Here is a 25,827-nt window from a genome sequence, read left to right on the forward strand (position 1 = left end):
CATACATTATCCCTACATTTATTTCCTGATGATCCATTATTTTCAACTACCAACTTCCCCAGATTTCTCACTGAGATAAAGCAGACTCCTCCAGCAGCATTTAAAATGGGATTTCAACAAACTGCAAATTAGACCAAGCACAGCAGGAGCTGAGCATCTAAAAGCTACTTCAGTGCTCAGTATTGATTCCAGAGCCCAAACCTTTCCTCCCTGGTCAGCACACTTCTGCATGCAGAAGCATAAACACAAATAGGCAGTCACAGGTCTCTGTTTCATGTTTTGAAATAAAAACCATAATTTGTGAACCCACATCTTATTTTTGTTATTATTCTAGCCAATCGCCTTTCAAAGCTTCCCAAATAGAGTCTGTTTCTCTTGAAAGCAATATATAATTTAAAAAAATCTATTACAAGTCAAACTCAAGGGAATTTAAATAAATTTTGGATGACACTTTCAACATTCAAAAACTCAATTGAGAAATGCAAAATTGTGATACCCAAAGCACCTGTAACTCTATCAAAGCAGCTGTTGATAAGTGCCCTTGCACCGAGTTAACATTTAGATTTATTACAGGAAACTTTGCAGTGTGTGTTTCCCTGTTATTGACTTTAATAGTAGGTTTAAGCTGGTGCCCTTGAAGATTTCATCCTTTACATCTCTTAAGAACAATATTGGGGGTAGAGGTATGGACTGTTTTGCCGTGGGTCTGAGAACATTTGCAGCCCGCAGTACAGAGCCCGGTAGGAAGAGCTGTGCTGGCTCTGGCCTCTGGTTGGAAACTGAATTTCCAGCCCAAAAGCAGCAGAGCTGCCTCGCCAGGCTAACACAGCTCAGCTGCTTCAAGGACCAGGGAAGGACCTACATGCAGTTTCACTAACTTGTCAATCACCAGACTTTGGTCAGGTATCTCTGCAGAGCATTGCATGAGGGTGCAGTATTACAGTACATTTAATCTCATCTGACCTCAAGGTATTAGGAAAAAAATGAAAAAGACACCATTTTCCTTCCCATACCTTGACTGACAACCTGGTGGAAGAAAGGAAATTAATTTGATTTCTCTGCATGAATCTCTCAATTCCTAAAACTAACAGAGTTAATGTTGTATTCCCAGATAAAGCTGAATTTTGATCAAATAGGTGCCTAACCAAAGAGAAATATCAGGTGCTCTTACCCAGTGGCTCCCTGGCAATGTGGGAAATGGGAAATAAAGCACATCAACTCAGGTGCCCGGGGATCCGGGCGGAGCAGCGAGGAATGGATGAACTGTGTCTGGCTCAAATGGGAATTGAACAAACTCTAATTACCCATATTTACCTGTAGCTACACCATTCCTGCTCACTGCATTTTCAGGACAGCCCTGACTGCTGTGGCAGCAGCGCTGTGCTCTCCCGGTACACCCCTTTCAACGAGTCTTGGATTTACCGGGCTGTAAGTGATATTTCCTTTCCCATCAGTACACGTGGCAGCGCTGAGGGTGCTTCTGGCCACGCAGCTGGTCAGGACAGCCTGTGCTTGGTCATCGTCTGTTCTCTGTCATTTAGGTCACCGCCTGATTTCTACTGCTTTTGCACGCTGTGTTTCACCACTCAGAGGTTCAGAGTGAACCAAAATATTTTGCAGATCTACTCTGATTACCCTGAACCCCGAAAGCTAAAAAAGCCCCTACAAATAAATGTGTTTTCTCCTATTTACTTAACTACACTGCTGAAAAAAAAAACCAAACCCCCCCCCCCCCCCCAAAAAAAAAAAAACCAAACCATTAAGAATTAAAATTAAAACAATGCTGTATTGAGCATTTCACATGCAGGTGTGTTTGCTTCTGTTGTGGTTTAACTCTACCCCAGCCAAAACCAGCACAGCTTCAAAGACTGTCCCTGCATTTCTCAGTTCTTTAATTTCACTTTCAGCAATGTTTCCATTTCACTTTCAGCCTTTCACTGTTACTTCCTTCCCAACATTTTATGGCTTCAAGAAAGCAGAAATATAATTTATTTTCTCAGGTCGGTTTGTTAACACTACACCCCAACTTGAACTCCCCATTTGCAGTATGTGCACTGATAATACTGAAGTTGTCCCTCAAAAGGTCATCATAGAAATATAATTAATTTGCTCAAAATAAACTTCCTAAAATATCTTTCTGAGAAGAGCTGAGGAGAACATTTTGCATGTTGAAAAAAGATCATATTTTTAGCTTGTTTCTTGTTTGCATGAAAATCGAGGACCTTGCTCAGCTGTCACTGCAAACAGTTTCAGCACCTGTTGAACTGAAGGTACTGGAATTATCCTGGTACATGATTTTCCACAAGCATGATGCTAATTAGACCAAACACATCTGCATTTCACAAAGTTATAGTATTTTCACTGATGACAGATTGCATTAAAACATTTGTTCAGTTTGATTTGCATTTACTCCTCATGGATTTGGGAATGTAGGACTAAAATTTTCAGGCTGGCACCACTAGAGGGACTCGTTAGGTGGACGAGAAACTGCCTGCCAGGTTATTCCCACCTCTGGCAGGGAGAGGAAGGCTGGCCAGGGAGCCAAGACACACTCACCTGCACTTCTTTTTCTTTCTTTTTCTTTTTTAAAAAAGAAAACAAAGAAAAAACCCAAACATAAAAAACCCCCCTCTTTGCAGTTATGTGTAACACATCAGAGACCACCATTGACGTTAAGGAAGGGCAACACTGGACAGAGCATCCCTGAGCAGGGTGCTGGGAACAAGCAGTTTCATCTTCAGTGCCTTGCAGAGCACTTTCCGTCACTCCAAGAAAAAGTCTTGTCTTGTTTTTCCAGGTGTACACGTAATGGAATATCTTATCCAGCAGGCAAGGCTGGTATCAGTGATACTGAGAAGTTTCCTATGTCATTATGTATTTAAAAGCTGTGTGTACTGCCCCAGCCTATGATGGGCAAGTTCACAGGAACTTTTCCATCTACTATGCAGCAGCATATAATGGCAGTGGACAAAAAAGCTGTGTTACTGACTACCACTGCCCTGAACTGGCACAGTTCTCTGCTGGCCGTGGCTCCATCCTACCAAACTACACTCCCAAGTCATTTTGGAAGTGATCATTTTGAATCTGCATATTATATCTCATTGCATTTGGCAGCAAAACTTGGTGCCTCATTATAATAGGAAAACAATTTCTGAGCACCAAGATGCATTTTCTTGGTTAAATTATTAAGTTATTGTATAGCCTTATTTTACATCTAGGCTAGACAGAGTACTAGAGAAAGATGTGCTATAGGGAAGAATATTCCACTGACAGTATCAAGAGTAAATTTTCTTCAGGTGTATTTTATCTGCAGTGATTTTCATAAGCTTGTAGAGAATCCTAATATTTGAGGTGGAAAAGGCCCAGAAGTCTGGCAGTTCTGCATAATATGCTTATTTGAAAAATAGTGGGACTGTAAGGTCCTTTGAGATCCTGACTGAAAGCCTCATGAATCCTAAAACATGTACATTTTAATTTGGTATGTTCTTTTAGCATTTCTGTTAAACATTTTCATTAAGTAAATTGCATGTTAATTATTTTAATTGTAGCTGAAATTACTGAAAGCTGAAATTTCAACAGCCCTTACAATTATTCACATTTTTAACAGAACTGGTTTTTGCTTTTCACAAGATCTCAAAATACAGACACAAAATACTGTTGTACAATTTAATTCACCAAGCTCCAATGAAAAATGAGACCCAATTTGTAAAAATAAATTAGTGAGTATAGAAGTTTCACAAGACCCTGGCAATGTTAAAAAATTCTTGTTATAAAAGCAGGCTCTTCACATAGTGGTAGAATGAGAGAGAAGAGGCATGTTGGGTAGAAGAATACACTTTTTCCCCGCAAGGACTATCCAGCAGTGGGACAGCCTATTTCTCCCACCCTCATGAGACATTGGGTTTCAAACTTGTACTAATGTCACACACAATTTCAAGAACCTTTTTGGATGTGCATCTGTGCACTAATTTACTGTCTTTACAACCTGACCTCTAAAATCCATTAGTTGGTTGGAGCCTCCCACTTACTTCCCCAGGCTTTGGTTCATGCCCTTAAAAATCCCTCAAGCCTTGACCTGCAAAACACTCCTGCTTATGCTTCAACTTCATGCCTGTAAGTTGTTTCAGTTAAATTAGTGAGAAAATGTGTGTACGGTTAAGAAATTTGCTATACAAGGGCTTTGGATGAGACTAGAGGCTGTCTTTGTTTGGGGTGTTTGTACAGTACTTCGCATGTGTTTGGCACCAAATACAATATAGTACTAATATTAGCCTGTATAGCTAGTTCTTAAGTATGAGAGGAGCTATTCAAATAATGCATTTTCAGAAATGTCTTTGTTGGTTCAACTTAAAACAAGAAAGGCAGTCCTTTTCCCTGAGAGGTTTTGATGAAGTTTCCCATGGACGGAAACAGATTTGCCTTAGGCATGGCCTGTATCACATCAGAGGGCTGCTTCTCAGTCATTCCCCTTAATGATGGCTTGAGAGAGCCAGCTGTGCAGACCAAAATGCACACTAGACAGTAAAACCAATGTAGAGTTTGTGGAAGCAGATACAGAGAATTCTTGAACTCCACAAAACATGAGTATTTGAGATTTTACCCAGTGAAATGTGGAACCGATTAGGACACTAAATGTGACAACTCCAAGCTGTCCAAGTTTCTGCAATCATGCTGAAAAGCAGTAATGACAATTGCATGCCACACACTTGCTTTTGCCTGAGGTCAAATGCCTTTTTCTTTTGAGACATGTTGCTTTAATCTACTGGAAGCTGCATGGGCTTTGCCAGCCTCTGTGTGGCTTTGCTGTTGACTATGGCATTCTGTGACAGGGGGTGCCGAAGCAAAAACATTTGTCTTTTGATTTCCCTATTGCACTATCAATGCGTGTTACTTGGACTGACGTACTTTGCGCCAACACGCAGCTGGAACAGGACCTTGGCCTGAATACCCAGGTAAAGAAAACCAAAGCCCTTGGCAGTGCAGCCGGAAAAGTCAGAGGTGCGTTTCGTGGTTTCCAGCATCCAAGCTCGTTGTCTCCAGCATGCATCCAATAACGGGTAGAGAGGACTGCGAGCCATGTTTTTCATTTTTCACGAAGTCACAACAGGGTTTAGGTTTCAGGATTTGGACACTGAAATGCGATCCTTAACCATTGCTTCTGACAGGTTCATGACAAAACACACCACACCAAGATAAGACATCCTAGTTATAGATTTGTCTGCATAAGCCTCCAGAGGCTTTGGCTAAGTCAGAAGTGACTGTCCTACTACCTAACATTGCAGCCAGGCTTCCCCTGCTGCTCCTCCCTGCATTCCCAAGCACAGTTACCAGCTGTGGCAGCAGAGGCTGAAGGTGGATGTCACTGCACAAATCCAGCCTACAGGCTGGTGAGCAGGCAGAGCTGTAATCCTCCCCCTCAGGGAAAGATTCTTGGACTCCAAATTCATCAAGCAAAAGGTGACCAGCCCTAACTCCATCACCAGAAGTGACACAGACTAGCAAGGCATTGCTTCTACTTGTATTCTGTGTGGGTGAAAGAACATAACATCAAGTATCCAAATGCCAGAGAGGAGTGAGAGTTCAGACACAATTTGTACCTACTGCTTTCTGTTAGCTAGCTGTAGGCAGACCTGAACTTGTAAGAACAAACAAATTGGGTTAGACCAAAGAATCATCCATTAAAGACTAATAAGCAGCATCTATCAAGAACTGCATAAACAATACGTCTGTAATATGGCTCAGATCACCACGTGAGTATTATGGGTCACTCTGATCGTCTATGTCTCTGTATTGATTGTAAAAGGGGTCTGTACCATCCTGCTAAAAACACGTGTCAGCTATAGATGTAGAAGCTGAAGGGACTCATATTTGTCTCTGTAGGTCTTGGTTTTGTCCTTGAGACACAGAAGTCATATGACTGTATATTTTGCTCATGGCACTCCACCAGCAAACAAAATAACTAGGCTCAGAGTAGCACTAAGTCAATATATCCTTGTTCCAAATAGGAAGACTGGTGAACAAAAGCCCTTGTGTCATTGGAGGGTAATGTTCAGCCAAGGCCCTGTGGGTTGGAGGAGCAATTTTAAAGAAATTGGTTCTACTCTCTCATCCTCTCTAAAAATACACAAAATTGTTCCTGCTGTTAAATTACCATTTGCTGGTACCTGGCAGACTCCTAATTGATTAGAGAAAACTAATTCAGTGCAATGAATTATTTGCAAGTGAAGTATCTGAAATATCTACTTTATTAACATTTTTTATTTAAAATTATTATTTTATTCAGATGTGTCAGATAAGAGCTTGTTATAGTTCAGAAAAGTAACTTAAAGGAAGGCTGAATAAAAATCAATCCCTAGTGCAAAAGCAGCTCAGCGAGTAGTCACGCTGAGGACAAACTTGTCCCAGGGTAACTCTGCTTATTTTATTGGCACTGCACCAGGTTAAACTTATCCAGACAGTTCAGAGTTATTCCCAGCTGGGTAAAAGAAAGAAAGTCATCGGGATTTGGAAGCAGCTTTTTTTCCTGCTAAACTATCTTGACCTTTCCTAGGAAAGTTCAGAATTTGCCAGTTAGCAAAATTTCAATCAGACTTCCACCACTGATCGCTGCGTGAATTCAGGTTTAGCTTCCTTCCCTCCCGAGCCACGACCTTCTCCGCTGGCAGAGGCCAAATCATGCCCTCCTTCACACCTTTCACCTTTTCATCCAGCTGAAGACACCTTTTAGAAGAGAAGTGGAAAATGTTTTTTTTGTAGGAACCCATTTTGTTCAATATCTGAAGTTTCTTCTATTTGCAGTCCATATGGATGGTCACAGGTAAGACCGTCCGATTTGTGAGACAACATAATGAAACATAGCTCAGTGCTTCTGGCTTTTTGTATGAAATCTCTTCAAAACACAGCAGTTTCACTAAATTCTGAGTCTACTTATGCTTCTCCATCAACATTTCCCTCTAACCAGGCACTGTCACCTTTAGTCAGGGTGCTGTAAAGGGTTTCCAGCACAACTCTGGGATGTAAGATGCTTCAAAGGGTACTTGCACCCTTCCAAATATCTTCTCAGTTCCTAGAGGAATGGGACCTTTGAAGTAAGGTTTACTATCAGAGATCACACACAAGACATTCAATCTAGCAAAATACAAGGCTAGGCATTTGAATATAAACCAGCAAAGAACACAGAGACAAAAAAAAAAAAGAAAAGAACAGACCAAATTATTGAAAGTCCACCTCAAACTTAGTCCTGCTTGATGACTGACACCACCCAGTTCTGCTGCAGGACGGGTCCCTGCATATACTGCACTCCCTGGGCTTTGCTGTATAGGACTGTCCCTTCACATCAGTCACCACCCACTGTTTGTATCCCAGCTTGGTCAAGATGCAAACATCCTAAAACCTGCTATACTTTTTTTTCCTTCCTCCTTGATTAAGAGATATCACTGAATAGAAATCTACAGCTACAAATATGGACATGAGATGCATTTCACTCCCGTTTTCTTTCCTAATCAGGAATTCTGGTTTCACTTAAAATCTTGAGGTATCTGTAGTATGAACATTCCCCACTCCTCCCCTCACCCATTTTTCTCTCTTGCCATCTTACCTTGACTTTAGTATTTATTATGTTTTTTCACCAGCCATTTCAGTCTAGCTTTTTCCCACTTGTTGCAATATGTTATAAATAACGTATCTTGAGAAACAAGAACTAACACCTCACTAATGCATCAGACGCTGGCTTGTCCCCAGTATTTCAGAGCTCAAGTACAATATAGTGATAAGAGAAATGATAAAATTGGGGATGGGGTGACTGGACTGAGTCATACTATCCCCACATTATGTGGTTTGTAAGGTTCATATACTTTATATTATTTCCTATTTATAGCCTTTAGTAGTGACTCATGAAGCATGAGAGCCCCGAGCTGCCTGAAGCCCTTACTACCAACAGTCTGAGCACCATCCTGTCTAACCTGAGGCAAATGTGACATCCAACCTCACACAGCAAGGGCTGAAAATAGCAACTTCAGCTCCAAAAAGCAGTGCTATTTTGTAGCTTGAGCTGCTCCATGTAGGAGGAATGAGCTGGGCAATGAATATGCTACAGTCTTGGCCTGGCTTCTTTCCTGTCTCTTTATAAGCACCTCATGGACACTTTACCTGGGCAGGACTAATCCCTCCCTGACAGATAGTCTTCCTTCTCAATTTCTGTCCACTGGATGATGCCTCATTGGACATACTTTTAAAAAAAAAAAAAACCCAAACCAAAACTAAAACCCCAAACAAACCAAACACCAAAAATACCCACACCACACCACCACACCATCCCAGCTCTCAGATCTGCAAAATTTTGGTTCACCCAAGGTCAGTTCCCTCAGACTGAGTATGTATATATATAGTATATTTTGGTTTTGCACATCTAAGAGCCCCAAAGATAAATCTCTCCGTATCAGTTACTGCAACATCCTTTTCTTTGGCCATAGCAGATATGATCTTGCCAATCCAGATCTACCTGGGAAGATGAAACAGAGGTAGTCTTTGTCATGGTTTAACCCCAGTCAGCAGCCAAGCACCCCACAGCTGCTCCCTCACTCCCCGTCCCCCTGCCCCGCTCCTGGTGGGATGGGGAGAAGAATCAGGAAAGAAGGCAGAATTCGTGGGTTGAGATAAGAACAGTTTAATAACTAAAGTAAAATATAATACTAACAATAATAATGAAATATTATAATAATAATAATAATGAAAAGGAATATAACAATTAAAGGGGGGGGGGGGGGGGGAAACCCCAGTGATGCACAATGCAATTGCTCACCACCCACTGACCGATGCCCAAGCAGCGATCCACCCCTCCCGGCCAACTCCCCCCTGTTTATATACTGGGCATGACGTTCCACAGTATGGAATACCCCTTTGGCTAGTTTGGGTCAGCTGCCCCGGCTGTGCTCCCTCCCAGCTTCTTGCACACCTGCTTGCTGGCAGAGCATGGGGAACTGAAAAGTCCTTAACTCAAGATAAGCGCTACTTAGCAACAACTAAAACATCAGCGTGTTATCAACATCATTCTCACAGTAAATCCAAAACACAGCACTGTACCAGCTACTAAGAAGAGAGTTAACTCTGTCCCAGCCGAAACCAGGACAGTCTTCCTGACAGTTTCTGTGACTGTGTGACACCTTTCCAACCTTGCACTGGCCTCTGCTGCCTCAGACATGGACACTTTTGTGTTTACTCCAGAAGGCCCTTCTCTCCTGCCACACACACATCACGTCACCTCAGGCAGCAGCAGGGGCTGACCCCCCTTGAAAAAACTGATGATGCCAGCCTGGTTTTCCAAAGTGCATTTTCAAACAAGCCCTTTTGTGCTTTCTCTTCATTTTGATCCACTTCCTTAATGCCTCTCTGTTACTCTCCTCTTAGTCCATCTGACCACTCTCCTTTGCTATGGTAGCAAGAAAAACACTTGGTAGGCAATGACTGGCGTGTCTTGTCAAGTACATGCCATTATGCTTCCAGTTCACCTACTGTGACTAACACCAATATACACTGGTGACAACCTCAGCAGAATTTGGATCCATTGACCAATGTTTCATGATTTCCTTGATACGCCCCACTGGTATGTTGTCTCTTGTGGTTTTGGGTTGGGTTTTTGGGGTTTTTTTTTTGTTTGTTTGTTTTGGGTTTTTTTTTTGAAACTGAGCCTCTGTTTTTATTTCCTGATTAAGAAGTCTCCTCTACAAGGACAAGATAGATTTTGAAATAGGTGTCTAATGAAAGCAGTTCCCAGTTCAAATGCTGGAAATATGGCAGCACTGAGAAGTTTCAGTCAGCGTCAGATACAGCCTCAGCTTGGTCCTCTACCACTCCCTTTGGTCAGCAACCCCCACACAAAACAGATGTAAAACACCATTATTCAGACCCACTAGTATTTAGCATTTATGTCACATAGGTGCGAGCTACAGCACACAAAGTTACAAAATGGTCATGCCCAATGATACTGTGTCATGTTTATCCAAGGACAGAGTTTCACAGGACACTGGTTTCGGTAGCGAAGTCAATGTGAGTAGCTCCCACTGGGGTTTTCCTATGGGACTCTGCGTTCAAGCTGCAGTGTCCCTCCTTGTTTGTGATTAAAACAACCAGAAGAATCGCGCCATCAGCCAGATCATTTTAACCACTTATCCCGGCCAAGCCAACACACTGAAAATCCATGGCTCAAATGCAGTTTCTCCGTGTTACTTTCACCTCAACTAGATGCATCAGAATAGTCCGTACTTGAAAAAAATATCAACATACACTCAAACACATTAAGACAGCAAAATGCATTTTAGTGGGAAACGCCTAAACTGGAAGTGACATTAGCCCTCAGTGATGAGTTTCACTAACCAGTGTGGTTATCCTGACAGCCTAGAAACTATCGCACAAGCAGGATGTTATCTCTCTAAGAATGACTAAAGCCTAGTGATACGGTGCAAGGAGAGAGCACAAAGAGAAAAATGCTCTTTTTATATCCTGGAGAAAATCTAAAATAGATAAACAGTTTCAATGGAAAATATTCAGTCATCCCTAATATTTCATTTCTTTTATGTGAGAGAAAACAGGGCTTACGGCTTTAGGGTTTTGTTAAGAGATAATGGTTTGCTTTGTGAAGATTTTTAATTTAAAGAAATACCCTGGGCAAAACCATGTTTTCAGAAAGCCTAAATACTCAGCACCAAACCAGTATTTCCAATGCTTATAGGGGCTCCAGTTCATCTTATCTCTCTGTGATTATAACATGAACTTTCATATCAGTGCCTAGGCATTCCCATTATGCCTCTATCCAATAAACATTAAGATTTCTTCAATTTCCCCCCCCCAAATATTGATATATGTGATTTTTTTTTTTTTTCCAAAAGATAAACTTTTCCACTGACAAGAAGAAAGTAGGACAATTTTAAGCAGTCTCTAGCTCATGGTCTATGTACCCATGACAAACATAGACAGCATAAAACCCACCAGTTATACAGATACTAGGTCTCATACTGTCACGGTTTGGTGAACAGAGAAACCAGCTGCAGAACACCAATCACCCAGCTGCAGTGCAGCTCTGTAGGGATGGGTATAGGCACAGTCTCTGTGCAGGAATATCAACAGCATGGTGTGGTCCCAGGGTAAGGTCTCAGCTACTTATAGAATCATATACTTGCTTGTAACGAACAGATTCTGAATAGAAACAGATCAATAAATTAATCAGTGCTATCTTGACACAAATGACACTTTTTAGCTCTCTGTCAGAATTTTGTATAGTTTTGTTGATTGTACGATTAAGCTATGAGTGAAGATTTGGTTATAGTACCTCCACCAGGATGCTGGTGATGAAATCCAGCTGAACTTCTAATTTAACTAATATTGTGCAGGCATAGAAAAAAAAAATCACACAGTTCTATCAAGCTGGAATAGGTAAACATGCTGGTACGCTGCATGGCTCAGTATCACAGTTTGTGGTACGTTTACGTGTGGCATAAGCTAGCAGGAGGAGAGGCCTGAGCAGTGAAATTTGCAGACTCTTCTCAAAGGTGAAGAGATACTTGCTTTCAGTTCTTACCACCTTCTAGAAATTTTCCTCCATGTTTTTCATTCATGCCTCCAAATTCAATTGTAGCACTAAATGCTGTTAAACCACAGACTTTCATGGCAACGCTGGTCATTGCCTTCTGCAGGTCACAGCATCGATGCATCAGTCTGACTCGGGGTGCAGATCCATCTCCTCCTTTGCCTTTTTGTGAAGGGCTGCAGAAGCCAGTGTCACAAAAATAGGACAATGAAGCTTGGAGGTGTTTAAGACAGACATGGACGAAAGTCATGTAGCATCAAACTACAGGTGCCAAACTGCAGTCCTTGAGACAAGGTCTTCCCATTAAACCAAAGCCTGCTTGAAGGTGCACTATGGCTGAGATGAGGAGGCAACAGTGGGAAGAAGGCTGGACATTCTTCAAGAAGGAAGTCTTAAAGGTGCAGGAGCAGGCTGTTCCCATGTGCCAAAAGACAAGCCGGCAGGGAAGACCACCGGCCTGGCTGAACAGAGAGCTTTGGCTGGAACTCAGGAAAAAAAAAAAAAAAAAAAAAAAAGAGAGTTTATGACCTTTCGAAGAAGGGGTGGGCAACTCAGGAGGACTACAAGGATGTCATGAGGTTATGCAGGGAGAAAATTAGAAGGGCCAAAGCCCAACTAGAACTTAATCTGGCTACTGCCGTAACAGACAATAAAAAAATGTTTCTATAAATACATTAGCAACAAAAGGAGGGCTAAGGAGAGTCTCCATCCTTTATTGGATGCAGGGGGAAACATAGTGACAAAGGATGAGGAAAAGGCTGAGGTACTTAATGCGTTCTTTGCCTCGGTCTTTAATAGTAAGGCCAGTTGTTCTCGGGGTACCCAGCCCCCTGAGCTGGAAGGCAGGGAAGGGGAGCAGAATGAAGCCCCCATAATCCAAGGGGAAATGGTTAGCGACCTGCTACACCACTTAGACACAGACAGATTTATGGGGCCAGATGGGATCCATCCAAGGGTACTGAGGGAGCTGGCGGAAGTGCTCACCAAGCCACTTTCAATCATTTATCAGCAGTTCTGGCTAACTGGGGAGCTCCCGGTTGACTGGAGGTTAGCAAATGTGACACCCATCTACAAGCAGGGCCAGAAGGAGGATCCAGGGAACTACAGGCCTGCCAGTCTGACCTCTGTGCCGGAGAAAGTTATGGAGCAGATCATCTTGAGTGCCATCATGCAGCACGTACAGGACAACCAGGTGATCAGGCCCAGTCAGCATCGGTTCATGAAAAGCGGGTCCTGCTTGACTAACCTGATCTCCTCCTATGACAAGGTGACCCACTTAGTGGATGAGGGAAAGGCTGTGGATGTTGTCTACCTGGACTTTAGTAAAGCCTTTGACACTGTTTCCCACAGCATTCTCCTGGAGAAACTGGCTGCTCATGGCTTGGACGGGTGTACTCTTCACTGGGTAAAAAACTGGCTGGATGGCCGGGCCCAAAGAGTTGTGGTGAATGGAGTTAAATCCAGTTGGCAGCCAGTCACAAGTGGTGTTCCCCAGGGCTCAGTACTGGGGCCAGTTCTGTTTAATATCTCTATCAATGATCTGGACGAGGGGATCGAGTGCACCCTCAGAAAGTTTGCAGATGACACCAAGTTGAGCAGGAGTGTTGACCTCCTTGAGGGCAGAAAGGCTCTACAGAGGGATCTGGACAGGCTGCATTGACAGGCCGAGGCCAACTGTATGAGGTTCAACACGGCCAAGTGCCAGGTCCTGCCCTTGGGTCAAAACAACCCCATGCAGCGCTACAGGCTTGGGGAAGAGTGGCTGGAAAGCCTCCCAGAAGAAAAGGACCTGGGGGTGTTGGTCAACAGCCAGCTGAATGTGAGCCAGCAGTGTGCCCAGGCGGCCAAGAAAGCCAATAGCATCCTGGCTTGTATCAGAAATAGTGTGGCCAGTAGGACTAGGGAAGTGATCGTCCCCCTGTACTCAGTACTGGTGAGGCCACACCTCAAATACTGTGTGCAGTTTTGGGCCCCTCACTACAAGACAGACACTGAGGTGCTGGAACATGTCCAAAGAAGGGCAACAAAGCTGCTGAAGGGTCTAGGGAACAAGTCCTATGAGGAGTGGCTGAGAGAACTGGGGTTGTTCAGCCTGGAGAAAAGGAGGCTGAGGGGAGACCTTATCGTGCTCTACAACTCCCTAAAAGGAGGTTGTCACAAGGTGGGTGTTGGTCTCTTCTCTCAGGTAAGAAGGGAATAGGACAAGAAGAAATGGCCTCAAGTTGCACCAAGGGAGGTTTAGATTGGATATTAGGAAAAATTTCATCACTGAAAGGGTTATCAAGCACAGGAACAGGCCGCCCGGGGAAGTGGTGGAGTCACCATCCCTGGAAGTATTTAAAAGATGTGTAGATGTGGTGCTTAGGGACATGGTTTAGTGGTGGGCTTAGTAGTGCTGGGTTAACAGTTGGACTCTATAATCTTAAAGGTCCTTTCCAACCTAAATGATTCTATGATTCTAAGGTCTAGCTGCACAGGGTGCTGTTAAATGGAAGACAGTAATGAAGGCTTTATATTCAAAATGGAATAGGAAATAAGGAAATAAATTAAATGTTTGCCTTTGATCCCTTTAGTAATATCTCAATATGACAAGTTGGAAAGAGAAAAAAGCATACCTTAGAACATGGAGCAGAAGCCATGAAAGTTTTAAAACCCATCAGTAATCAGATACTTTTCACAGACATGACATTTCAAAAAGAAGAGAAATATGCCCATAGTCCAGGGCTGTCTCTGGTCTTTGTCCATCCATAGATCTGAATCCCAATAGACCATGTCATTTAGAAGACTAGGAAATTCTCTTCCCCAGTAAAATGCTGAGGTGGCACTAAATCTGATTCACCAGTCAGCAGACGGCAGTCTCCTATGATATGGAAGAGTTTCATTTGGCTTTAGTAAGCCAGAGACATGTTTTAAAAGCTGGGGAAGGACAGGGTCAGAGAGCTGAGGAAGGAGAGCATCTCTGAAAGAAAATGCAGTCCTGGAAAGCAGTTAATGGAGTAGATCAAGTTTTTCATCAGACTTTAAACCTGGCAATATTTTGGGAGACTTTTAAAGAATATTTCCCTTCAGTCAACCAAAAACCTGTTCTTGCAATCAGCAGAGAAATCTATATTCCTGCAAATTGGCACCAACTAAGAAGGACAGAGATGCTGAAACACAGAGTTATTTTCACCAGTGTTGGAGCGCTGAACTTCCCCGGCTTTCCCAAAACTCCCCCTGGCACATCATGGATGCCAGGGACTGATCCGCACTGACTCCTGACAACTGGGTGGGTGGAAGAGGTTACTCCCCATCTTTTTAAAATTACTATTTCAGACATACCTGAGAAATGAATGTAAAGAGGGAGGAAGTAAAGAGTTTTGAACCAACAGAAAACAGAGAATTGCCTTTAAGGAAAGGTCACTGGTCATCTCTCTGGGACAAAATGCTCCTTGAAGCAAAGTGTCAAATCACAGGAAGGCAGAGACTTATTTTTGCCATAGAGGATTGGACATGTATATTGGTAAAAACACTTCACAGAATATCCCAAGTGAATGGAGTGACTTAAATGCCATATGCAAGCCTGTAAACCAATCTCTATTAGATACAAGGAACTGACATGACGTGTTCTTACCTGATGTCTACTGACAGCTGATTTTTACACCTTCCACTGAAATAGCTGATACTGGCCTCCATCTGACTGTTAGATTAGATGTCCCTTGGGTTCAATCTGCTGTGCAATTCCTGTGCAAAGCAGAATGTTATTTAACAAAGCTAAAATGGAATAAAAGTCAGGGAATAATCACTAAAACCCAGGAAAGGTTGATATATATTGACCATTTGTACTAGCAAAAAAACCCAAAATTTAACTTCAGCTGATACCATGACCCATCTTTTCATAAAAAGATTTATTTATTTTATTACTTAGTAGACATCCACAGTTAAGAGTGGAAGTAAAAAAAGTAAACCAGACCTTTTGGGATATTAAAATAGTTTTTAACTCATCACTGTGGGATTATATTGGATAGAGCTGTAGAGTCCCAGGGAGGAGGTAGAGCTGATAGATACACTGTACAGGGGGCTAGTGGGGCCCTAATTCTTGTCTGGCACTTTCTCTAACTGCTTACTCTGAAGGGTGTAAAGTAGGGTAATTTTTGATTAGCTAGTTCTGAAATCTGCTTTAATCAGTCACTAAGAGATATGTATGGGACAATTCTATTGTCCCTGTGATAACATAATACTCAAGGCTAAGAAGTTATGGAAATTATTCTTGGCTGGACAGCCAGCAGCAAACAGGCAACTGGATGCACAGAAGAACGATACAGAAAATTTTAACCTTGTTGTTTATAAAAGGAGCACATCCAGCTGCAACAGGAAAATGGCTAAGGCTGGGTAGTTTTTCAAAGGCTCTTATAAAGTTGAGAACATCATTGAGGAACATATCTGCAAAAGCCCAATTAGAAAAGGGCTACAGATGACATCACTAAACAGACAAGCTGATGTGTCAGCCCTCAATATCTATCAACTGGTGCAAGCATCTTCTCAGCATCTTCACAGGCATCAGAGCACTGTGTTCTGTGGAAAGCCAGAAACTGCAGGGAGCAGGGTCAAATTCCTTGCAGTTTGCTCTGTTGCATCCCACACCACCTAGACACTGTTTACGAGTGCAGTGCTACAAATCTGGATGCAGCACATAACACCGCTGTCTTCTCCTTTTGTGCTTCCGAAGATGCAGTGGTTAAGCAAGCTCCCAGGAGGGTGGACAGCGTATGTAGGTGGAAGAACTTGTATATTTTACAGAACAACTGCTTTCAAGTGCAAAAAGATATTCCATAGCCCTTGGGAGAGCTTAAACAAGCTTATTTTGAGGGGAATGGATGGTAGTAATTTGTTCTTTTGTACTCCCACGATCTTCAGCCAGACAAAACCACCACAGAGTTCAAAACAAAGCCTTAACACCCAGACAAGTCACCCTCATGGATTGGCAGCTAAAAAGAAGAAAAAAAAAGATTAAATAAGTGGTCTGTATTTCAGAAGCCAGGATTTCAGGAGAAGCTGCTGAGTGCTTTTCAAAGTGTTAAGTACATCTGCTTCTTAAAACTAGTTATTACTACAGACTGTCATCATTAACCAAGGAAACTCCAATTCACTTACACCTGACCCAAGTGCTGCAGTCTTGTGCACTTAAGGCAGCAAGTCCTATCCTTAATTAAAATGCAGAAGAGAGCCAGGTTACTCCATGCTGCATCCATGTTTTTGTTGATTGCAGAAGATGCTGCTGAGTGCACAGCACTCTTATGAAGTCAGGACATTTATTTTTGGTTCATAAATATTAATTCAAGGCACTCAACCTCAAACATTTGAAAGTCTTGGTTCTTTTTTATTATTATTCATTGCACAATGATATTTTAATTGGAAATAGATAATTACCAGAATATTAATTCTGTTCTACTGTCTTGGAATCAACATGAGTTTATCTGCACACAAAGAAGCACTGCAAGTGCTTGGCTGTATCTTAAAACTGGCAAATTTCTCACTATATTGTATGTAAACATTATGCAAAATACATATTTTACATCTAGATGTCTACTGTATTATATAGAGATGTTTCCATAGGGCTAGGGCTGTGAGAGTAACTGAATTTTCCCCAGGCGCAGCCTTTTATAAAATCAAAATAAGGCAGAGGCTCTAATTAGTTTCAAATGAGAATGAAAAGCCTGTCAGGCTTGACAAGAGCATTTTGCAGAAACCTGATGAAATCTGAAGGTGACTGATAATATGCTAACAACATACTGTTTCAGTGGGATCACTTGATTTTTGAAGGATCCAATTATGCCTGTAAGAAAGCCCAGTTTTGACAAAACCAAGCAGAAAAATCAACAGAAAGTTGAGTAGCTTCTAGCAGGGACTCCCTACTGAACCATTCTTCCAAGACCTGCGGTGTTGGAGGTATTAGCAAAGCCTGGGGTGTTTCTCAGGGTACCCAAATGTTTGCCAAAGCAATGGGTCTGAGACAGCTGTCCTGCAACACTGATCCAAAACATCTCATTGGCATTGTTTCAGGCTTTGTTTCTGGGAGGAAGGAAAGAAGAATTTTTTTTTTTTGCTGAACCAGGTTACCTTTCTGAATCTCCCCCTACCCTAAAACCTTCAGGATTTTTTTTTTCTTCTTTTATTTTAAATGCATATGACTTGTAACATGTAAGCAGAGACAGCAACATCTTCAAGAAGAGGGATGAGTTATTGTCCCCCAGCGCTGAACTTTTTATCCTCTAGGAAAAGCCTTTTTCCTTTTGAAACTGGGTATAAAACATTTCAATATTCAGTGGGCCAAGGAGTACAGCAGCTATGGCTGATGCATTCTGCTGATATTCTCGAGCAAGTTCCTGGTGTTACTATACTGAATAGTGGATTATCCATGCAAAAGGAGCAGCCTCTGGAGGGACAATCAGGAAAAAAGACACTGAACTCCCCTGTCCCAGATGATTAAGATGGTCTCCTGAGAGACAGAGAAGAATCACTCCAAGTCTTTGCAGCAGGACTAATGAAGACTGATTTCTTGCAGCTACAGTACAATTCCCCAGCTCCACACCCATCCCTCCCTCCTCCCCTGCGGTAACCTCAGCTCCCCTCCCTGTCCTCAGCTGCCTCTGCGGGGAACATGAAGGCACACACCATGTGCTGCTGGAGCTGGAGGTGTGCTGGTCGGCCAGCCGGCCGCTGCCGACAGCGTCGGTGAGCGTGAAGCCAACAGCCTCAGGTCTGCATGGGGAGGGGTTATCAGGCAGACCTGGAATTCAGAAATTTTTGACATTCCCACCTTTCTATTAGATTTGATTGGAGCTAATCAATGAGTTAGGAGTATTATTGCTGAAAGAGGGAGACACTTCTGAGACAGCATGTGGTAACTTTTCTTTCCTTATAAGAGTCCAGGTGGGGAAAAACCAACGTTATGCACAACCTTAATAAAAACCCAGGCTTTTGGAAGCTAGAACAACCAAGATGTCTGTATAACATTTCTGAGCAAAAGTTCAGGCATCGACCTGCTAGCGCTGCTGCTCTGTTCCTTGACCTTATTCTCCTTCTGCAATAGTCATTTCTAGTAAAGGGCTTACAGGTCTTAGTGCTGCTGAGTTCTGCACAAGCTACACTTCAAATATTGGACTCTTGCTTAGATTTGAAAAACATACGTTTCAGCAGGTAATTTGCATACAGCAAAGAGGCATCAAAAATCTACACAGGCAGTGAATTAATCAGGTGCTGAAGTATTTTTTTGAGGAAAGGCAGCCATTGTTTTCATAACGAGTCAGACTTGATGCAAGTAAAGACGTGGACAAAATATAACTCCAGCCTCACTTCTAATTCCAAGTTCTCTGTTTTTACAATGAAAAAAGTAAAAAACCCTACCAAGCCTGGAAGCAGAGCTGTACTGTAACTTCACACATGGAAAGAAAAAGCAGTTGGCTGCGTTCAAAGGTTCTTTCACAGCTGACATACAGACTATAACTTTTTAAGTCAAATAGTGATGCTAAAAAGTATACTTTGGGCAAAGCGTTAGGACTTTGGTTTTAGTAGTGAAGGTATAAAAGGACTCTGTTCCAGAGCAGCACTCAGAGAAAGTACAACTTGGGGCATGTATTTTGTTCCAACTTTGATGCCCCTGAGATGCACTGTAGGGGGGGCTTTGAGGAGTGCCAGGACCCCAGTCTGTAAGTAGGGAGCTGCCAAAATGCCGGGTGCAGTTCGTAAGTGCCAGGAGGGGATCCTGCAGGGAAACAGGCAGGGATGAGGCCAGCAGAACCCCGCGGCCAGAGGCAGAACCAGGCTGGTGAAACCCTGGGTTTCAAGGCTTTCCTGGCACCCCTCACCTGCCCTACTGAGTTACCCAACAGTCCTCCTAGTCATGGGCAAACCCCATGTTATAATGAATGTGCTTTAAAGCAACCTTATGCCACCTGGAAAACAAATCACACAGATTTCCAGCTATAGAGTTTAACTCTCAGTTACAGGTCACATTTTCAGTCCTGAAAGTTTCTGATCTAGTAAATACTCATTTGGCCAATGGCTCATCAGTCACAGATCCACTAACCAAACTGTAAAAAAGCCCACTGGACTAAATTACATGTTAATGTAGAAATGGCCCAGGAGCTCTGGAGTCAGCCCTGGGAGTCACCATGAAAAAAAGAGATTTCAGGTCCTACCCCAAGTAGAAGTGAGGTGCAACACAGGTGGGATGGAACAGGGCTGCTCTTATGGGTGTTAAGGAAACACAGAAACAGGTATGAAATAACTTGCAGGTTGACTTTTAAGATTTTAAAAAAAAAAAAATCTACCCAAATAAATTAAGGAGATTTACTTATTGTTATTTTGTGGCTCATAACCCAGTCCCAAGACTTAAAATTGGATCTTAACTTATAAAAGTAGTCTGGAAACACACATTCAAAAAAAAGTATATTGAAGTCCTGACAAATTCTCAGGAGTTTAACAGTTTGGAAAGCTGGCCTTGCTTTTGCAGTAGGAGTTCTTTATCATTTGTCTAGACTAGTTAATAAGATTCCTTTAAAATACCTAAAACTAATTTTTAAATTAATGAGCACAAATAACTTCACAAAGCATTATAAATTCATTAAAGTATTAAGTACAACTTCTCTACAGATTACCAAGCTATTAAAGTTCCCATTTGTGAATATTATTAAAAAATGTATACAAAAATCTCATTTTCTATTTGGTTTTAGAAGAACGGATTTAAGATTTCCAATTAAATAAACCTAATGCGAATTCTTGTGAGGAAAAAGAGAAGAGTCTCATAATACTTATTTTCAGATGAGGGAAAAGATAAGCTATTTTATATGCAAATATAACTGATTTCATTTAATGGTTCCTGACGGAAGCAGAAGATTTGTATGCAAATCTCTTGCCAAATGGTAGTGACTTCAACTTCCTAATTTTTTTTCCTCTCAAAACATTAGTTAATAACTGCCCCTTCCTAACGGAAGAGAGTGCAGCCCTGCAGGGCACTGTATTGAACACCTCCATTCCCTAGAGAAGTCAGCAGAAGCTGAGGATGGTGGGACTCAGCCTTGGAAGTAGCTCACTGCTCCATTGCAGAGAGAAATGCTCAACACCTCAGAAGTCCACCAAAGCAAAAGCAAATTTCCCCCAAAACAGTGCTGTAAGAAGTATTTCTTAGCCTACCATTAGAGAATTCATTTTAAACAGGCATGCAGTGACCAAAACGATCATGCCAATGTATCTATATGAAACATCCTTTGCTGATATTTAAGTTCCGTGCTGTTCCCATGGCAAGTGGTAGAAACACATAACTCACTGGCACAGCCAGACACTCAGGCAAGACAAATAATCCATTATCAGGCAACTTAAATTTCATCTCTACCTTTTACCCTGTGGGAAAAGTCTACAGGGTGTCTTGTAGGGGAAGGCATTTCAAAATTACATTGTCACAAACACAAAAACCATACTATCTATTTGCAGAGACTGGTCTCAAGCTAGCACAGCTGGGTTTTAGGCTGCATCACAAAGACTGTTTTCTGTGCTCTCTCATCATATTGAACATCTCTGTGAATTTTTCTCAGATCAATGCATTCTTGTCTCTGCTTAGTTAATTTATCCACTTTACAGTTTATATACAAATCCACATCTCCTCTAATTTAGCTAATCAATTCATACAGTCTAAACACTTCACTAACCCCTCAAAAAGGCAGATTTACAGTATACTCTTACATAAACCTTAACCATCAGTTTAGAAAAGGGAGACATCTAAGTAGTCTAGCATAGTCAAAGCTAGGGACACCCACTCACCATTTTGACCCATTTGCCACAGAGCTTTGCAGTTGTTCGTTGCATCACATGCCTTTGTGTCAGCAGATGTGTAGAGAGACAGCAAATGGTTAGGATTCTTTTTCCTTTCCTCCTGAATTTGCACTACAGCTTCTAGATCTCAGCACAGAGAATTTAAGGAGCGTGTTGCTCACCAGTCCTGTGACTTTAATGACCTCTTCCTCTTCAGGTGCAAATTATGCTCTTCTGAAGAGGTGATTTCATTTGCATTCAGCTGTTCATATGCCCACCCCAGGCACATCCAGGCTCTCCCCTGTTCCCACACACCCTTCAACCACCACTCACACTATGTTGTCTTGCAAGGCAATGGGGTTCAAGTATGACTCACAGCCTCATGGAGTAATTCTAGCTTCAAGAAAACCCTGATATGTGTTTGGGGGTGTAGTGAATTTAACATGAGAGAAACCAAAGTAGTACTCCAGCTGCCAAGTCAATCCCTCCAACTGCTGACAATCATGGAAACATATACCTTTTGATGCCTTCTGGACTGAAGTCCTAGTACATGTACCACGGTGTACAAAATATTATTCAATAACTTGTGATAAACTTGAGATCTGTTTTAAAATAAACTTTTCCCTAAAGAGGCTACAAGAGAACAGCTAATTAGGAGACTTTTATATTGTTACCCATAGTAGCCTGAAAGAAGAGTGCTTTCTAGACATGTAAGAATTACAGTGCAACTAATTAAGTATTTTCCAAACAATAGATAACATCAAGCACCTCCCTTAGATTTTTTTTTTTTTTTTTAAATCTAAGAAATTAATTGACAGGAGAGAGAGAGGGAACACAACTCAAGAAGTCAACACACGCAACTCTAATCATTGACACGAGCCAAGAGGAAAACGAGAGTTGACAAAAGAGGCAAAAAGTGCATCCTATGAAAGCTCTAAAAGGCATTTTCTGGGCTTCTTCTACTCTCTGCAAACAAATCCTTGCTGAAAAAGGCTGTTCACTTCCCAGCCTCCATTAGCATCACATCTTTGTTTTAAGCTCTTTTCCCCTGTTCCCCCCCGCCCCAGTGACCAGGACAGTGCTCTAGATACAGGTTGTATAATTATTATTTTGGTATTACCCTTAAAACCAGACTTATGCAAGTATAGCAGTGCTGTAAAGAAGCTAAAGGTGGCCTATGCAAGTTGGGCCTAATTCCTTACCACAAACCATTTCTGAAGGAAAAGTTAAGTAGGCTTCTGCTGTCTCAGTGTGAGCTCTTCACGTTATTCCACAGCAGATTCCGTCTCATACTGAATTACCTCGTGCTGCATTTGCCTGTAGGGAGGGTTAAAGAAATGGAAATACCATATTTCTGCATAAGAAAATTTTCTTGAGCCCGGTCTAGCAAGACTGCTTGAGGTGGAAAGGTGTTCAGCAGCAACACTATAGAGCTCCTCACTTCCACCAGCATCCCTTCCACTGCTACACAGGGGCACGCAGGCAGCTCCAGCACTGACAACAGAAGCACAAGCTAAAACTAAAGAAGTTCATTCGAAAGCACTGTTCAAACTTGGCCATAGGAATCTTAGAGTTTGTTTCCCTGGATGACTTATGACTTTCATTCCATGGTTGTACTTTTTCTACTCAGAAATAGAGCAGTTTTGTAAATTGTTTAGATGAATAGAGCCAGTATTTTTTGTTAATAGGTAAACTGGTGAAAAACAGTATCTGCTGCAGATGCTGTATATTCAACATTTAGCTCCAAGTATAGCTGGAACATTAGCTGCATCTATAGTCAAATCCAAGAACCGCATTATATTATTTATTGTTCAAAATGTTGTAAAGATATGATTCATGATTTAAAATTTTGCAGCCATTACAAAGTCTGTTACATTAGATCCACAACAATTATCTCAAGCTCCTTCTTTATGACTTGAAGAGCATCACATTGCTGTGCTCAGCTAAACCCAAAACAGTGTAGTACTCTATCCAGTGATCTATGGATTAAAGCCTTTGTCAACAAAAGCCATTATCATGTCATTAAATGTGTTGCTGAATAAGAGATGGAAGTTGCTATTCAGCTGGAAGTGGGAGAAACAGAACACCTGCATGTCTGTCTCAGGCTTTATCACTGATTTCAGGAGTGATTTTTGCATGGTTTGTCAGCTTTCCCATCTATATGTAGAGGGTTTGGAAACTGGCTGAAGCCCTTAAATAGTTTAAAGTTCCCATGAATGGAACTGAGCATACAAGAAGTACTGATGTAACGAAGCAGTGGAAATTATGTTCGTTAATTTTCAGCAAAACAGATGAAGGAACAAAAGTGTACCAATTAAGTAGTTAAAATTGAAAGAAAGAAATGAATCCTATAGCTAAGAAAAAACTTATGTGTAACATCAGCCTTCTGCTTGAAGCCTCTTTCCTGACTCCTTGGCTTTCTTCTAACATAGTAGCTGTCAGGACATCATCACTTGAAGAAGGTACTTGCTAATCAGACAGTAATTATAACCCACTTGCATTCTAGAGCTGTCCAGTTTAATATGCCAGGTTACATTTCATTTTGATTCCTATATGCTAACTCATAACAAGTTCCTCAAAATGGCTTTGTATGTTTTCAGTTTTCCACAGTGTTGCCAGTCTTTTTGCTCAGGCTAGTTAAAACCAATAAATACAACCTACAAACCCACATGACCCGATTACTGACCCAAGGCAGAAAAATCTTGAAGCTGACAAGCCAATCTGATCTGAAAACTGACAATCATACAGACCAACTCATGTAGTTTTGTGGCGATTATAGGAATGAGCTGTCACTAGGGCTAAATACGAATTGCTTGTAAAGTGTTTTAGAAGTCAATAAAACATTAATCAACTCAATAGATATGGGTTTTTCTAATTTTTCTTTCAGAACTATCTTATAATAAAACACTACAAATCTTGCAACTACATTTAAGCACTTTGATATTGCTAGATCAATAGCAAATAAGTCCCTGTTACTCTGAGCTCACTACATTTAAAAAGGTATTTTGTTCTAGCAATACCAAAGTAGTCAGTGGATTTTATCATGGATTTCACTATAAGCAATTGAAATGTGATTTGATACTTTACTTATATGTGGATTCAGTTTTTAGTAACTGCAAGGTCATTTCTGCCATGTGGTTGTACCTCATTAACTGTATTTGACTTCCCACAGTTTCTGGGTCATCGCTGCTGAGACAGGAGTGCAACCAGCAGGGATTTTGTCCAGAGTATTAGAGTCTCCATAGAATATTTGGGAGCAGTAGATGGGGCTGGAGACAAGGCTACAACATAGGGTCTACGGGCCATCCAGGAGATAGGGCCAAAAACCAGGACTAAAGACAGATACACCTACTGTGCAACTCAGGTCAGGGCCAGGTCTGAGCTTAAATGAGGTTCCTGGGCCCATGATCAGGGGGTGAGGAGAGGTCCCGGGTGAGGCTGGTCAGGGCCATTGAGGCCCATTCATGCTCTCAGGGCATTAGCAGTGAGAAACCAAAGGATGAGGAGGCAGATTGGCTGCAGAGCTCAGGGGTTTATGGAGAATTTGCTGTGGCTGGATAGTAAACCTAAGACAAAAGGTAAGTTGTACCACGTGGAGATCCCATATGAGAAAGTAGGACTGGAACCCAGATAGCGGAGATGCCAAAATCCATGAAAGAAAGAAGAGATGTATCGTAAATCAAAAGAGGGGTTTAAAAAAACAACAGTACAGCTGAAAAAATGGAGTTTGATATGCAAACTCCCCCCAAGGGGGGAAGTAGGACTAATGGTGCAATGCAGAGGTAAAGCTGAAATACTCAATAGAAGCTCAAACAGGAGTAAGTATGGGCTGTGAAACCATGCTCTCCCCCAAAGTCTGCAGGTTTCTTTTCTCTTTTCTTTTTGTTGTTGGGAGCCTAGTAGTGTGTCATATTCTCTCTCCAGAGATGGTCCCCAGATAAACTACTAAATCACCACTCTCAGATGACAGAGAGCAGAGTAGTAATCGCATAGACTGCACTTTGATGACTGAGGTGAAGGTCAACATCACTTGATATTTCTAAATTTTCACATTTTTTAAAATTTTTTTTAGAACAAACAATACCTTCTACCAAAATAGAACAATGCAAAGTATTCAATGATTATGAAATTCCAAAACTTAAGTTGCTGTGACACTTATTCTGGTTATCTTCATCCCGTGAGTTCGTGCTTTATGATACATGGATAATTAACACGATGACACAAAACACTTTTTTACCCACATCATACTCCATCAAGCACACAGATGGGCCTTTTCTGTTGACTCTTCTGTATTGCTCTGCTCATTTGTTAGATGATAGAAGGTGTATGGTGAAAAACACAAGAGGAAAATTATTCTTTTCACCAAAATGCAACTAAGGGAAAGCCAGGAAAGTAAACTTGTCCACTGTAGTAGTTTTCATATATATGCTCAGCAAGTCAATCACACATATATTTGC

General features: G+C 41.7%; 1 long non-coding RNA gene across 4 annotated transcripts in view; it reads right to left on the reverse strand.

The window, feature by feature from the left end:
• The window catches only part of LOC127015875 (uncharacterized), a 43,268-nt gene extending 21,758 nt beyond the window's left edge, over positions 1 to 21,510 (reverse strand). For 3 of the 4 annotated variants that reach the window (XR_007766397.1, XR_007766396.1, XR_007766395.1), the window contains exons 1-2: positions 21,380 to 21,510; positions 15,195 to 15,304 (exon numbers count right to left, since the gene is read on the reverse strand). This is a non-coding gene — a long non-coding RNA (uncharacterized LOC127015875). Of the gene's footprint in view, positions 1 to 6,236; positions 6,721 to 15,194; positions 15,305 to 21,379 lie in introns of those variants that run through there. The other variant, XR_007766394.1, reaches the window with a different exon arrangement.
• Between the last annotated feature and the right edge of the window lie 4,317 nt (positions 21,511 to 25,827).

Source organism: Gymnogyps californianus, chromosome 4 (assembly GCF_018139145.2).
Source record: "Gymnogyps californianus isolate 813 chromosome 4, ASM1813914v2, whole genome shotgun sequence".
Taxonomy (NCBI): domain Eukaryota; kingdom Metazoa; phylum Chordata; class Aves; order Accipitriformes; family Cathartidae; genus Gymnogyps; species Gymnogyps californianus.